The sequence below is a fragment of the Lissotriton vulgaris genome, chromosome 6 (genome assembly GCF_964263255.1).
Source record: "Lissotriton vulgaris chromosome 6, aLisVul1.2, whole genome shotgun sequence".
Classification (NCBI taxonomy): Eukaryota; Metazoa; Chordata; class Amphibia; order Caudata; family Salamandridae; genus Lissotriton; species Lissotriton vulgaris.
In genome coordinates, this window is record NC_141694.1 from 1035630341 (window position 1) to 1035647166 (window position 16826).

The window sequence follows — 16826 nt, forward strand, 5'->3', positions numbered from 1 at the left end:
TGCTTTTAGAATTTGGGGGATGTTACCACGATTTAAGATGTCCCTTCTGCCTTTGGACTTGTATTCTGGGACGAACAGAATTATTTGTGAGGTTGCTTGTTGACCTTGGTTAGCTAGGTTGCTGCTGCCTAGGGACTTGTAGCCTAGTTCTTCAGTCTGGACATTCGTTTGGATTTTTTCTGTTTTATTTTCGATTCCGTGAGTTCGCTCCCTGTTATGAGGGTGACCATCTATTTCGATGATGGTGGTTCGGTTTACTTCAGTTATTTCTACTGAATTTAGTTGCGCAGTTGTGTGTTGATGTTGAGTAGTATCACATACTGGTGGGGTTCTATTCCTTTTTGAGTCGTCACTTCCGATTGTTCTAGACATTTTGCTGCAAGTCGCTTTATCCTGGGGATTTATTGGGTTTTGATTAAGGTCCTTGGGGGCATTGACTCCAACTCGTGCTTGGCTTCCTGATGTCTGGGTGGTGATTGGGCCTTGATCTGGCTGTTGATTTTTTGGCGTGCTAGATTCTTCTATCTCCTGCGGAAGGGCATTCTGGGTGTTTGGTACAATCTGAAAGTATGTTTTGATAGGTGAGTTCTTGTACCTCCCTTTCCTCCTTTGTTTTCTTCGCTGCTTGGAGGATTGTCCTTTGTTCTGCTCAGCTTTGCCTTCCAAAGTTGTAGCTTCATGCGTAGTTGGGTTGCTGATGGTTGCTGCAGCTGATTCCGGATAGTTTACCTCGACATTCCTTGGGGGTTTTAAAGGGAACGAGTTGGTTACTGTGTCGGAAGTTTTCGTTCCGGGTTCCGGATATTGGCCAGCCTCGTAGGGGGTTTGGACCATCGGGTGTGATGCCTCTTCCTTTGGTCTTTCCCCTTGACCTTTGCTGAGGCTAAGAGAGTTACGGGTGCTGGGTGGATTGAGATCTTGAGTGACTGAATCTTGCGCCCCTTTATGTATCCTTGTTTCGGAGACGGTTTGGCTATTGGCTGCTAGTCCTCTAATGCTGATGTTCGCGCTATCAAGCTCGGGCTTTGTACTAGAGCCGATGGTTTTCAGGTCAGTGAGGAGGTCACTCATCACTGTGGGTAACGTGGCAATTTTTTCCACGATTAGATGGCAGGTGCAGCTTGGTGGAAGGATAGTTGCATCCCGTTGGGCCCTTTCAATAAAGTTATTCATATCTGAAAGCTTGCTGTCAATGCTGGTCACTTGTAGCGCTAGGCAGTTGAGGATGTTAAGCTGGATATCCATTTTGTCTGAGTGATATTCCAGGGCTTTAGTGGAGAGTTGCATGGTGTTCAGAAGTGAAGCCCATATTCCTGATTCGCTCGGCGGAGTGTTTGCGTCGGCCTTTTTTGAGGGACTTCCCAATCCTTGTGGGGCCACTTCCTTCTTTTCCTCGGATGTATAGGTGGTGACAAGATTTTCCCATTCTTCCTTTGTGAGGGTAGCAAGATGTGTGCTTCCTGCAATTATGTCGTTCTGGTCGCCCTCTGTATTTGTCGTTGTAGGGAGGTGCTTAAGTAGGGGTACTTCGGGGTGAGGTTCCTCTGTAGTGGACTTTGAGGGTTTGTAATTTAAACTGTTTCGAATGGGTAAGTGATTCTCTGTCGACGGTGTAAAGTCAGTGTCTTTCTTGTGGTCTTTACGCTCCTGTTCGGAATTATGTTTATTGGATTTGTTGGGTTCTTGGTTGCATCCGGTAGAGTTGGAGAGATAGGATTTCAGTGGTTGTAGAGAAATTGACTCGCTGGCTTCTGTTGTGTTAGTTTTGTCTTCAGATGGGGGGGTCGGGTGACCTGTAAAATGAAACACTTCTGACACTGCAAGAGAAGAAACAGGAAATCCCATAGCTCGGTGGGGGCTTTTATGCTGGCGATGAAGTACTAAGATTTTAGGCTCTAAAGGCAGCCCAGATGGATCTGCTGGTAATTCCATTTCATTTGCTTGGTTAGACTGGAGACCTGGTAGAGCGGGTAAAGCTAGTAGAGCTGATGAACGCGTAGTTTCGTCGCCTGGCAGGGCCTCTTCTGGGGCGCCCTCTGTTGTTTTTTCAAAGTTAGTTATGGGGGGGGTGTTGAATGTCAATGTTTCCGTTGCGCCTTTTAAGGACTCTATGTTTGATTTGGTCGGTGTTTTAAAATAGTTGTTTCTTCTCTCCCCTAGTTCGGTTGATACGGTGTACATGCCGGTGTCTGTATCGAGTGTCGCCGATGAGGCCGAAAGGTAACTGGATGCCCCTTCTGGTAGCTGAGGGTGCAACGGGGAGGGGAGATTCAATTGGTTACGGGTGTTGAGGTGGAGAAGTGCACCTGCGTCTTTAATAAAGGAAAATTTTGAATACATTTTAGGTTGAAATAATTTTTTCCCTTGGGGCGCAGATTCCTTCCAGATAGTCTCTTTTCCTACCTCGCTTGGATCTTGAACTAAGTCTACTAACAGGATATCTGGCGTTCCTAAGTTGGCGGCGATGGCCGCGCGGGATGCGTTCTCCCGTCCAGTCGAGGTGGTCGGGGTGGCCGGAGTGGTCAGGGTTTGTATGTTATTTTCCAACAGCTGGTTTGGAACCTTAGCGTTCCTTGTTTTACCTTTTCTGGTATTGCTAGTGGAGGTTGTGACTCGCCTCACCTTACCAGACCTCATTGTCGGCTTGGCGCCCTGTGCGGTGGGGTTGGTGGGTCAGGTTAGGAAATTTGGCGGGTCTCGGGTCTCGAGTGATTCGTCCTTTGCGTCCTTTACTTCCTTTGCTGGCTTTCCCCTGATGGCTTCCTGGGTGTTGAAGGGTATTTCAACTTTGCGCCTCCTCCCAGTTGGCAATAGATTGGGGATTTTTAGCAGTGATAGTGATTGCAGTTCCGAAAATTTTACTTCTCCCTCTCTTACCCTGGTTCAGCCTATTATGGCCTGGGCGGTTCTGGCGGCGCCTCAATGCTTCTCTCGTTGCCGCGACTCCCCCTCAGTGCTTCCCGCCTTGCCACGGAGCTGCTCAGTACAGGGCGGTGATTCGGCGTGGAGGATTCATGATCACCAGTCACTTCGCGCAGCTCATGGCTCTCCCCATGCGGTTTTCCTGTGCTACTTCTCCGTCTCCGTCACCCTCGCGGCAGAGAGGCAGGAGGGAAGGAAGGGGGGAGACTTTGTGTGGTTAATAGTGCGGAGAGAGCTGCGTGCGCGGCTCCTCCGTGACGCTGGTCTGTCTGAGCCACAACTCGGTCTGGCTCTGCTCTGCTCAACAACTCAGAGGATAAGGTGTTCAGTCCTGGGCAATATGGGGAACTACTGCAGTTGGTGTGCTCATCTAAAGATTTGAGCTCTCAGTCTTAAAAGTAGTGTCAGTAATGTTGGTTGGGCGGGAAGGGAGTAGGAGTAAGAGAGAGAGGCGGAGAAGAAGTTTCTGGCTCACCTCTCAATTCCGTAGCCTTCCCTCTTGTGTCTGTGGGGCTTTGTAGTATGTAATTTGGTTGTTTTTGTAGCTTGATGGCCCCTTGTGGCTCCTTGTGCCGCTGTACCCCTGGGGCTGAACTGCACAGAAAATGAGAGGGGGTAAAATGCGGATAGGAGCTGTAATCCTTTAGTCCGATCCTGGTGCTTACTTGTCCTTGCTTGTCTTGCAGCCCTAGGGTGTTCCGCTCCTTCTTTGTTGGGGACTTGCTGCTTGCTGCTCCTGCTGCTGCAGCTACTCCCTCTCTGTTTCTCTGGTGTTTTTCTGCCCACTGCTCACTGCTCCCTGCAGTGGGTTTGCCACAGGGCTGCCAACACCACCACGGCAGAAGCAGCAGGGCAGGTCAACAGCAACGGCAACAGGTAGTCGGGCATCTCTGCCACTGTGTGCGGTAGGTGACTGTAGATGGCTGTGAGGAGGCTGTATGAGGCTTGGGGGGGGCCCAAGGGACGTGAAATTGCTGGATTTTTCCAGGCCCCCAGACCCCACTGGTCCCACCTGCTCCGCCGGCCTCGCCTCGGTTTTTTTACCGATTTTCGCGGCTCCGTTTTTCGCTTCCGTTTTTCGGGACTCTCCCGCGGCTTCTCGTGCCTCCACCGATTTCCCAGGTGGAGGGGAGGGGGAGAGGGCAGGAGTGAGGTTGCAGGGCTCACCGTGTTGCCTTTCTCGGCGTCTCTTTGTGCAGTAGCTGGTTAGCTGGCTCCGCAGGCAGGCTCCGCTCCGCTCCTCTCTGCTGTCTGACACTGCTCTGGTCTGCGGCAAGATTGCAAGCCCGGACTGGTACAGAAATGAATTTCCTACATTTATGCCACATCCCATTTAGGAAACGAGAAACAGCGAAGACTATTGGGGGATGAAAGTGCTGTGGTTCGCTCAGAATCCGGACTGCGATGGGTCGAGGGAGCCATTCGTCTCCAGGAAGGCTGTCAGCTGTTTGTTGACGGTTTTCTCGATGACTTTTGCAGGGAAGGAGAGGAGCGAGATGGGGCCTGTGAATGGAGCGGGTGTTGAGCAGGATGCCCTTGAGGTGGTTGTTGTTGGCGGCTGTTTTGGCTGGCACAGTGCAGGACCGAGTACAGGTGAAGTAGCAGGCGTGGCAGGTGAAGGCTCCGTGGGTGCGTTTCAGGTGGCTTGGTAACAGGCTGGATGTTGGCCGGTGTTGAGTGCGTGGAGGGTGGCGGCGTCGTAGCTCAGTCGGGTTTGCTGGCTCTGGCGGGGTCCAGGGATTCTGGCGCTGAGCGCGGTCCGGGCATGGACGGGCGTAGACGGGCTTGCCCTTGGCACGCAATCGGCACGCCCGCTGCGTGTGGCCGCTGCACGTATGCGTGGTCCCCGCCATTTATGGCGAAGTGGGAGGGAGGAGCAGCTGGGTGGCCAATGGGGAGCGGGAGACAGGAGAGGGGGGCGGGGCCACAGGAGAGCAGCGGCAGGGAGGAAAAGGGGGTAAGAGTGGGAAAGCAGAGTGGGGGAGAGCTAGGGCAAGCCTGGAGATCGGGGCAAGCCTGGAGAGCGAGGGCAAGCCTGGAGAGCAGGGGCCCTAAGGAGAGGAGGCAGCAAGAGGGCCGAGCAGGCAGCAGCATCAAAATCCGGGCACACGGGGCCGTGCAGTATTGGAGTGACCGGGTCAAGGGTCTCCACAAAAATACTGTCGCAGGCATTAGTCCCAGGCTCTGGTCAGTATCTCTATCCATAACTGTGCCCTCTGTGGTAAAAAGCACTTGTCCCTCAACAGTGTTGTTGCATTTCTGTTTTTTGGCATCCTCTTATTTAGCGGAACGTCCCCTCGTTTCCTTTTCGCTACTGCCCTGCCGGTTTTAAGCCCCTCATGGAGCTGGTAGCAGAACGCGTTTGTAATTTACCCACCGGGGATCCAGGAGGGTCTGGAAAGACAATCCAATCTGTTAGCCCCAGGTCAGGTGTAACTAGTATAGCGTCCAGTGAAGCAGGGGCTTCAAGAACAGCCGGCACTACTATGGTATCTGTAGGTCTAGATTCTGCTTGGGCCTGGTGTAGTTCCTCGATGGCAGCCCCCCCTGCTGGTGATCTAATCGAAACTGAGTGATTAGGGGATGCTGCATGTGCCAAGTGACCCAAAGATGACCTTTTGTCCCAATTAGGGTCGAGGGTAGCCTTTTTTCCACAATATCGATTTGATGGGTCAACATTGATGATGCCCTAGTAAGGAATTGGTCCAGCTCCCCTATAAATGACCCACCAGGGATTGACTTTCTTCCCTTTCCTACGTTTACTGTCGCCATTGAATACGCGGTGCAGTAGTTGGTCCAAGAGAATTCCAGTCAAAAGAGACCTTACAAGTGTTTTTGCACTGACCTTAGATGTAACTTTAGGATGAAGGAGAAAGAGGGAGGCCCCATCCCGTCCTTGCACGTCCTAGAACGGCCTCAAACAGTCCCGCCCTTGGACCGGGCTTCGACCAGCGCACGTCCGCGCGCATCCGCATTGCGGGATCAACTGATTTCCTAAGTACTTCCGGTGCAGAGGAGCGGGGCAGTCTGGTGGTGTCCCCTGCGGCTCTCTGGGCTTTGAAGTCCTTGCGGGGCCAGGTGCGGGCAAACAGTAGAAGCGCAGCGTCTCCTGCAAAGCGGGAGATGCAAAGAGCTTGAATCCCCCGATGCAGAGGGCGGGGCGGTCTGTTGGCATCCCCCGCGGCTCTCTGGGCTTTGAAGTCCTTGCGGGGCCAGGTGCAGGCAAACAGTAGAAGCGCAGCATCTCCCACGAAGCGGGAGATGCGAGGAGCTTAAATCCCCCGATGCAGAGGGTGGGGCTGTCTGGTGGTGTCCCCCGCGTCTCTCTGGGCTTTGAAGTCCTAGCGGGCCAGGTGCGGGCAAACAGTAGAATCTCTCACATTCATATATACTCACTTATATACACTAATACTCACATATAGTAGTTTAAAACATATGTACTTAGGCATAAATACAGTATTGAGACAGTCATTCACTCACTAACACACCTATATACACACTCATCCACCCATACAGTCCTGCACACATACTGTCTTCAAAACGCATACAAACAGTCAGTTACTCATTCATGCATCTATGCATTAAGTAATATCCCCCACCGAACCATATAGACACTCAGACACTCATACTGATACTCAAAAAACAACTAATAACCTATATAGACACTCATGTAGCTACTCATCAACCCATGCAGCCACTTATTTAAAAAATGTGTGAGACTGATACAGATATTTACATATTTAAACATTACTAACTAACCCATGTATTCACCACTAAGATACAATTAATCAGTAAGGTATACAATTAATTTTACAAAAAATCATCCATTTAGACACTTATATACCCATTTATTCGTCCATCGACCTTGAGATATACATATATAAAACATATTTAAATTTCAGAAAAACACACATTCACTGGCTGATGTCATCAGTGATGTCATCAGTGATGTCATTTGAGATGTCATCAGTGATGTCATGAGTGATGTCAATGACCATATCATGAGTGATGTAGTATGTGCTGTCATCAGCAGTGCATTGCGGGCGCGCTAGTTATAGTTAGCTGAACTAACTATAACAGGGAAATTTCAATGGTTTTGTATGAGTGAAATGTCTCGCCAACTATAACATGTGTGAAACCTATATTTTTTTTGTGAATTTCAAGGTTTTTTAAATGCTAATTCCTAACTATAGCGTGGCTGAAACCTATGTTTTTTTTCAGTGAATATATATATATATATATATATATATTACCTACTGGCGGTCGCCAGTAGGTATATATAGTTAGGATTTTTTCTCTATGGGACTTTTGAAAATTCTATGTCTAATAACTTTGGCGTTTGTGGACGGAATCGGCTCATTTTGTTTCTGAGCAGCCCCTGAAAATTTGGGGGGGTTTCGTCAAGGGGGGGCCGAGAAAAAAGGGGGTCCCAAAACGCGTTTTTAACATTGAGTTTTCCATAGGGCGTTTGGCCTCACTTTTAGCTCGAACGGCTGAATGGATTTGCACGAAACTTGGCAAAATTGTAGGGACTGTTAGCCCGATGTGCCTTTGCTGGGTCTCAATATATGTGCTCCAGTGGATTTTGAGAAATTAACGTTTTCCCGACAACAGAAGAAATAGGCAAAAAGAACAATCAGTCAAAGAGGGGACGCTTTCGTGAATGGGGCCCATGCCCTAGCAGTCAAGCGTCCGAGTTCCAAGGTGTCCCAGGGCCATTTTAGTGGACTAGGCCTAAATCTGAAGAGCCGGCCACCATTTTGAGAGTCCTGTTGCAGCCGCCTATCGCTGCACCGCAAGAGTGGGCGCAATTCAAGTGGATGGTGGGCGAGACGCTGTAGCCGCAAGAGCGGGCGCAACTCAGCTGGTTGCGTGAAGCGCTGGGGTGTACCTGAGAAACCTCCACCTGGGGAGATGGGGGAGGCTCGTTCGCGCCGCCTCTCCCTTCTAGTGCATCCCACGCCATCTCCTGGCGCAGGAATATGTGATGGTTGGACCAGGGCACCGCAGGGCGTGTCTTCAGGTCAAACGGATTGTGGGACAATGTTCAGAATGGAAGAGTCACCAAAAGGCAAAAAGTTTTGCTTGACCCCGGGAGCCGGCCGCCTATGTCGGGGGCGATCTCAGGCCACACCAGGGCAACAAGACTTGGGGAGGGGGTCGGAGCCAAGCACCCACTCCGAGTCCGCGCCATCACACCGCCCCTCGGGGGCCTCCGTCAAGCGGTTCAGGGAGGCACCGCATCACTTTGATTTCCAATGCAGGCAGGTCCACAAACAGCCCCCACTTACTTTGAGAATAGTGAAGCTGCAGCAGGTGCAAATAAACTTCAGACAGTATTACAAGCGCTGCTCGGAACCCTCAACTATGGCACCCAACATCCAGGACTTATGCCATTTGTGCAAGGCAGTGACATCGAAGTAACTCAGGGACCAAGGAACATACCATACCCAGAGTCCTTCCCACAGCGTCTGCCTTCCTTCTTACCTAGTTATGGTTCTTTCACTCCCACTCCAGGCTTTTAGTCTGTGGATGGAAAACCATGAACCTACACTCACGTATGAAAATCTTACTATTGATGCTTGACTGAGGCCAAGGAGATCAGAGTGCATGAGTCTCGTGCTCGATCGATACAGCTAGCCGGATCAGGCAACAAAAAGGTGGTGGTGGGGTTGGCGGCATCAGCAAGGCATCCTCACACACAACTTTTCGGACATCAGCTTTGGATGTACTGGGGACGAGTCTTGGCGCATGGTGTCGTCCCCGGGCAATTTGCACAACGGTTCTCCACCCCTAGGCCGCCAGCTATGCTACCTCGACAGGAATAGTGATGGATGTTGCAGCAGGCTGCCATGTAAATAGTTATTTAATAAAAAGTTTTACCCTGTTACTTTGCTGGTGTGTTGTATATATTTATAATATTTGCATAGGGTTTGTCGTTATTTTGGGCGGGGTGGGTGGCGAAGCCGAGCTTTCTTGCAGCCATCATGGTGTCGAGCTCAGTTCATGTCACTAGTTTCGTATTTCTCATGAGGGGTTGTTCCTAATGTTTCTATTTTAGCGAGGTCAAAAAGAGATCCCATTAGTGGCCTACTGATTTTGCTCGATTCTTTTTGTTTTTTTAAATGATTTTTCACTATCTGCAAAGACTAAACAGAGTATTGCGACTCTTTGCTTGTTTGTAAATAGAGAATGAACCAAAGAGAACCAATTCTAAAACAGTAAAGGCTTGGATAACAATCAATGAAATGGAGAGAGAAGCAGGCACGAGGGATTACAACGGGGGCAAAGGCCTGCGTTACCTACCCTTCACTATCTGCAAAGAGAGAATACTCCTAAAAGAAAAGAGGGGGGGGCAGCGTTCAAAGCACATCAGCGTGCATAAACACGAAAATGTTTTTATCTATCACGTACTTGACATTTTAAAGCTTTTCATATTTGCTATTAAAAAACCATTGAAATTCACTGAAAAAACATAGTTTATAGACCATATATAGTTAGGAATTAGCATTTACAAAACCTTGAAAATTCACTGAAAAAACCATAGGTTATCGACTATATATAGTTAGGGATTAGCATTTACAAAACCTTAATTTACTCGCACAAAACCATTGAAATTCGCATATATAGTTAGTTGCACTAACTATATATCGCGCGCCCGCAATCCACTGCTGATGATGTCACATATTACATCATTCATGACATGGTCAGTGACATCACTGATGACATCACTGATGACATCTCAAATGACATCACTGACAACATCACTGATGACATCATTCATGTGATAATACGATGAACCTCTTCAGACTCTAATATAACCTTAGATACACTCAGTGTAAACAGACACTCACAGACTGTCACTCATCCATGGAGTTACTCATACATCTAGTCAGTCATGCAAAGAATCAATCACACCTCCATTTCCTCAACTATACAGTTATACACACCTTACTTATTCAAACATATTGTAACACATATTTACTCTCTTATACAATCATTGATACAAGTTTACAATGATCCATACAGCCACTCACACATTCACTGGCTCTTATGCACAGGTATTTATATATGTCAATCTCACATGTACAGTGTTTTACATATGTACTTACTTTGACATGTAGCACTGAGATATCCATTCACTCACCAATACACTTATGCACACAGTCAACCACCCTAGCAGCTGTTCCACATGCACTTTTGAACCCATACATCTAGTGAATCAACTGCTCACACATCTATGCACAGAGTCACACACCTCCCAGCCACCCACACACACACACTCAATCTCCCATACAAATACTTGGGCAACCAATCAATAACCCATATAGTTAATCATATAGCTACTGATCAACACATGCAGCAGTTTACAGAACAACAGACACAATGATGCACAAATTAAGACAGTTTAGTCACTAACTCATGCACTCAGTGAGATACATTCAATCACTCTCTCATACAGTCTGTCCTGCATCTACTAAATCCTTCATCCAGACACTTATACATCCACTCATTCTTCAATATGTAAGACATATTTTAACTTTACAGAAACATACAGTCACTGGATGATGTCATCAGTGATGTCACTGACCATGTCATGAATGATGTAATATGTGACGTCATCAGCAGTGGATTGCGGGTGCGCGATATATAGTTAGTGCAACTAACTATATATGCGAATTTCAATGGTTTTGTGCGAGTAAATTAAGGTTTTGTAAATGCTAATCCCTAACTATATATGGTCTATAACCGATGGTTTTTTCAGTGAATAGATATATATATATATATATAACCTACTGGCAGTCGCCAGTAGGTAGTTATAGTTAGGATTTTTTTCAATGCAAAATCTCAAAATTCTATTTGGAATAACTTTGGCGCCAGTTGACGAATCTGTCAGAAATTTTCCTCAAAATGGCCTCGTCGAGCTCCGGTCCTTCCCTGAAAGTTTGGGGGGGATTTGTTAAGCGGGGTCCGAGATAAAAGTGGGGTCCCAAAACCCGTTTTCCCCATGTTAATTTCCATAGGGCGGTCAAACTCACTTTTAGCCCGAACGGCTGAATGGATTTACACCAAACTTGGCAAAATTGTAGGGACTGGTAGCCCGATGTGCCTTTGCTATGTCTCAAGATATGTGCTCCAGTGGATTTTGAGTAATTTAGGTTCCAAAAAATATATATATCCATAGGCGCGCCCCGGTACGCGCACCGGGGAGCGCACCGGGCGCGCCACGCGATTTGTGCACGGAAAGCTGATTGGCTCTCGGGTGTCTGTAAACATTCGAAACAGTCCGGAGCGGCCGCCATCTTGTGTCTCGGTAGGATTGAGACACAAGAGGTGGCCAAAACAAAGGGGGAAATGACCATAAGGGGGCAGGGTAGACCCCCCTGACCCCCTAGGTTTGATGTGGGGGCTATAAAAGGGCCCCGCGGCGCAAAACAAAAAAAAATTCGTTTTGCGCGGGGGGAGCGCCCGGTACGCGCACCGGGGAGCGGACTGGGGAGCGTACCGGGGAGCGTACCATGGGGAAAAAAGAATGACAGACTTTTCAAAAATTGTATGTTTATTAATTGTTCTTTTTGTTGGTTTTTTTTTATTAAGTACCAACATGTAGGTACCAATGCAGAGTCTAAAATGTAATATACACCGTCTCCTTTGTAGATATCTTGCATGTTGTTACAGAAGTTATTGTGGTATATGGAATTTATACCATAGTCTGTCAGGAAAGCAGAAACAACATGGAGGCAGGAGATGATAAAGAGATGTTAAATACACATTGGAGATAATATAGTGGGAGAAAGGAAGTAACTATGAGCAAACTTACTATGTAACACAAAAAAGTTGCACAGTATACTATGTCTCACTTTATATTATAAACATTTTGGAACTACTTGATGAATTACATATAAAAATGAATAATGGCTCGAACAATTTTTGATTATTAAATATAAATGTATTCTTCTGATTGTTTTTCATAATTTAATAAAACTTCTTTCAATATATTGTCTGGAATGTCCTCATTTTCATTTTGTGATTCCATTGATTCCACACACTGAACTAATTCATGGTCCAGAGACTCATCCATAAATTCTCTGCAATTATTTCTTCTGTGTTGTTGTCCAAAACAATTTCAAAAGAAATATCCTGTTCTCCTTCCATTTTGTTGCTGTAAAGTGCATAAAAAATAAATATATCAGTAGAGATAGGGCACTGTTGTGTTTAAGTTCAGACAGGTAGTTTGGATTTTTTAACAGTGAACTTATCTTTGGGTAGTGTATGGAATCAGGCTGGAATTAGAAATATAAAAAAGTGTATGTGATAAAGCCTAAGTAAATTTATAATAATACAAGGGAAGCCTAACTCAATCTATAACTATAACAGAGAAGCCTATCTCAATCTATAACTATTACAGAGGGATAGTATATAACTAACAGAATACGTTTTATCAAATAAACTTAAAGTGCACAACATACTTCACTTTCCAAAATAACAACTTACCTTTGAGAAAGCAGTTGAAGTTCTCAGTGTAATTTCTTTTCAAATGTACTTCAGGAAGTAGTAGTCAAAATGGCTGTGTTTCCCTCTCTTTTTTTATATATGTTCATGTACATAACCAATCAAATGTCAGAAAATAATCGTAGAAAATGAAAGTAACTTTTTAATTGGTTGTAAATTCTAACACTTCATATGTGTTTTGGTCATGTAATTTACCTCAGGATATTTAGACAGGCCTACAGCCTAAATGTCTCTCTTTAGGGAGCGCTTACCGGTGCGCGCCCTGGTACGCGCAGCGGCAGCATTACGGGAGTCCTCCATTTTGTGTTTCGGTACAATCGAGACACAAGATGGAGGACAAACAACATTGGGAATGGGTAGAAGGGGGCACGGTAGACAGCCCCTGACCCCCTAGGTTTTGTGAGGGGGGCTTAGGAGGCTCATATAGGCCCAAAATTATTATTTTTTTTAAATTCGCGGGGGGGAGCGCCCGGTACGCGCACCGGGAAGCGTACCTGGGAGCGTACCGGGGAGCGTACTTTGGTGAAAAATAGTGAAAAAAGTTAGAAAAAGAAAATCATTATGAGTGATCAGAGGTAGGGTAGCCCTGAAAAGAGCTTTTGGGTTCTGTGGCTGATTTAAGTACCTACAAGTAGGTTCCAATGCACAGTCTTAAATTCAGGAGGAATATTCTATTCCCCTCATCTGAGAAGTGCACACCATCTCCTCTGTAGATGTCTTGCATGTTGTAACGCAAGTTAATATTGTATATTAAACCCATTCCACAGTCTCTCATGTAAGCAGAAACAGATTTATTCACATGTTTCCGTGCTTTCTCAAATTGTGGACAAAATTGGTTGGAACAGTTCCATTTCTGTCTTTGGCATATATTAGAATATACCAAGGCAGTTTTTGGAAAAAGTGTCATCAATTGATCAAAGGTGTCCTTTAAAAGCATTTCCAGACCAACCCCAGTCATAGTGCCCAAGTCATTTCCTCCACAGTGCACTATTAAGAGGTCAGGGTTTGGCAGATGCAAAAAAGTTTTCACCAATGGTATCAATTGGTGACATCTCAATCCTCTCTGGCCAATCCACTTGATTTCCACATTTGATAAATCAAGGTTGTGAAAATTTCTGTTAGCTGCATACCTTTGAGCCCAGTGGATGTAGCTATGTCCAATAATCCACACAGAATACATGATGAGAGAAGGTTCTGGTACAGTCAGATGAAGTGAGGGAATGAAATGGCAGTTGGAACAGTAGGAGTTTTCAAAAAAATAATTGTGGAGTTTCCCTGCTCTGAATCACAAGCAATGATTGGTGGATTCAGATAGTTAAAAACTGAAAGTTAGGGTGCATGGTTGTGTTGTGTGAAAGAAGCAATTTGAATGGTTAAGAAAAAGTCAATTAAAGCAATAATGCCCTGGATAAGATGGTGTATTGAGAGGTCAAACATCCTTGCTGACTTAATTTGCAACATTATAGAATAAACTGTCAGGATCTGCCAAATGCGCCTACCTAACCATTGAACTACATCTCCCAGAATTCCAGAGAGGGGGCGGGGCACTATATAGGTAGGGCGGACCCTCTACACTTTGTTCGTGATTTTGTTCAACAGCAGTGTTTGTTGGTGACTTGAGAGGTGTGCTGTGTTGGTCTCCTCTCTGGAAGTATTCAGAGAGGGTTTGGTTCCTGTTTCCTATTGTGTTATCAGCGCGAAGGAATCAGGAAACGCGCTTTGGATATAAGCGTTTTGGGAATTCTCCAGTAGCGCGTGGAATGCGTTTTCTGACTGGTGGTATTTTTCCTGGAGTCCTGTTATCTGCAACGTGTAAGCGGCTGACGGAAGATTCGAGCGGAGAAGGAAGGACCGGGACTACGCTGTTCTAAGTACAGTGAGTTTTCGAGCAGCGAGTGACTTTCAACGCGTTGTTTAGCCAGTGCGGAAGTGTTCTTCATAGGCGGCATTCTGGTAACCGGCAAAGGGAATTTAAGGCGCATAAGAGTTTCACATTTGGCTGGATTGTTTTGTTTTTGGAATACAGTGAGAACGGAGTACAGCGGGTTTAACCCTACTGCTTACTACCGTTACGAAGCGAGTCACTAGTGTCTTCCGAAATAAGTGCCAAAGCGGAAGGTAGTGGGGGGGGATCCTACACCTTTCCGTATTTGGAGTGGAACATTTAAAGAACACTGTGTTGTGGATTTGAGAGCGGAAGACGGTAGTAGGATGCTACGTCTTACCGTATCCTTAAAGGATTGAATTGGTTCATTCATCTATAGGTGAACTAGTTTCTCAGGAGAAGAATTTTGTTTTGGATTCACAAAGGTTATGGGATATGCACACGTTTATTTTTTGAGCACAATTCAACACAAGGCAGGGTATGTACAAAGCCACTAGAGAGTATTGAATTTTGGTTCTGTGAGATATCTGATAGTAACCGGTGTTTGTGTTCCTTAGGGACTAGTGTGGCAGTTATCACTATTCAAGAAACAGGGAGGAGGTGGAGCGCACTTCTTCTGTAAAGGTGAATCTCTAAGTATACTTAGTGAGAATGAAATGAGAGTAGAATTTCCTGGTGAACAATTATAACCTGTATGCTTGTTTTCTTGTCTTTCAGCTATCCCTTCCCTGCAGTCCCCTTCCGTCCCCTCCTTGTTTTGTTTTCCTGTTTTTTCCCTCGCCCTATCACTCGAACACGCTGTGTTGTTAGTACGAGCGTGTTGGTGAGATCGGGAGGTGGAGTTATATGTGCATCAATCGGATCCGGCAGCGTGGAGTCTGACAGAATCACGAACCCACGAATTGCATTCTGCCGGGTCAGTTTGGGGTACATATGGCCACCTTGGATGATGTGTTGAGGGCTCTGGTGTTGGTTCAACAAGAACTGGCAGCGTCCAAGGCAGAGGCGGTGCTTCTTAAGGATAGGGTTGAACAGTTATCAAAGAATCCTTTTTCTTCAGGCCCTTCTCAGATTCAGGTTACTGTTCCTCCCCCTATTCCTTTAGCTACCCCAGAACGATATGGGGGGGGACCCTCGTAAAACACAAGCTTTCATGACTCAAATCATGCTCCATTTTTCCTGTAAACCAGCATCCTTCCCTACGAATCATTCTAGGGTGGCGTTTGCTATCTCTTATCTGGTGGGGGACGCAGCCAATTGGGCAGTCCCTCTGGTAAAAAGAGATGATGCCATGTTGTCCAACTGGACCGCGTTCAGGGACGAATTTGAGAAAGTCTTTGACAGGAGGGCCACTAATTTCAGCGCAGATAAGGAGTTATTGTCCCTGCGTCAGGGTAGGAGTGACTTGATTACTTATCTAACCACGTTCAATCGGTTAATAGCTGAAACAGACTGGCCAGAAGGCAAGAGAATGTCTTTGTTTTATCAGGGACTGAGGGATGAATTGAAGGACGCTGTAGCACATATAGATCCTCAACCCACTACTGGTATAGATATGGTGAATCTGGTAATGAGATTGGATGGTAGGCTGACAGAGCGGAGTGGGGATCGGAGAAAATGGGATAGGGGCTATGCCCGTAATGTGGGTTTTCCTTCTAGGGCTTTGGGATCTGCAGAAGCAGGAGCAGAGCCGATGGAAATAGGTGCCATACGACCTCCGTTGTCCAAAACCGAAAGAGAAAGCAAGGTCTTTGTATGTATTGCGGGAAGAAGGGTCACTATGTTCGAGAGTGCCCTTCTAAGCCCAAGACAAATAATACATGGAACAAGAACCAAAGGGTGGCTGTTTCCAAAACTGCTAGTGAGGGGGACGAAGGGATGGCATCCCCGCCTAAAATGGAGAAGAACCCCGATTGGAAACTAACCTCATTGTCTTTCTCTGGGATAGGAGAAACAGAATCCCACCTGGTCCTGGTTATGACCTTGGAGTGTGAGAATAAATCCAATCAAGTAATGGTCATGTTGGACTCAGGGGCCACCGGTAATTTTATAGACAATGGGTTGGTGGCTCGTTTGATGATACCTAGGGTGCCTAGATGCAATCCAGAGGAGGTTTTGGCCGTCGATGGACTGCCCATTAAATCTGGTCTTATAACGGAGAAAACCGCAGAAGTGGAATTGTCTATTGAAGTGTCAGAGGGAAGGCATGTGGAAATGGTGGAGTTGAATATAATAGACGCTCCACAATATGAGATCATTTTGGGGATGCCTTGGTTCACCTTCCATAACCCTTCCATTGATTGGAAATCACGCACTGTCCATTTCTCTTCGGGGTTTTGCAAGGAACATCTGGTGCCTTATGTATCCTCTCCAGTAGCAGTGTTGGCCTTACAATTCATGGTGGCTACTGCCGCCGAGAAGGAGGTGACCCTTCCTAAACAATACGAAGCCTTTCAGGATGTTTTTAGCGAAAGCAAAGCTGAAAATCTCCCACCACACAGACCAT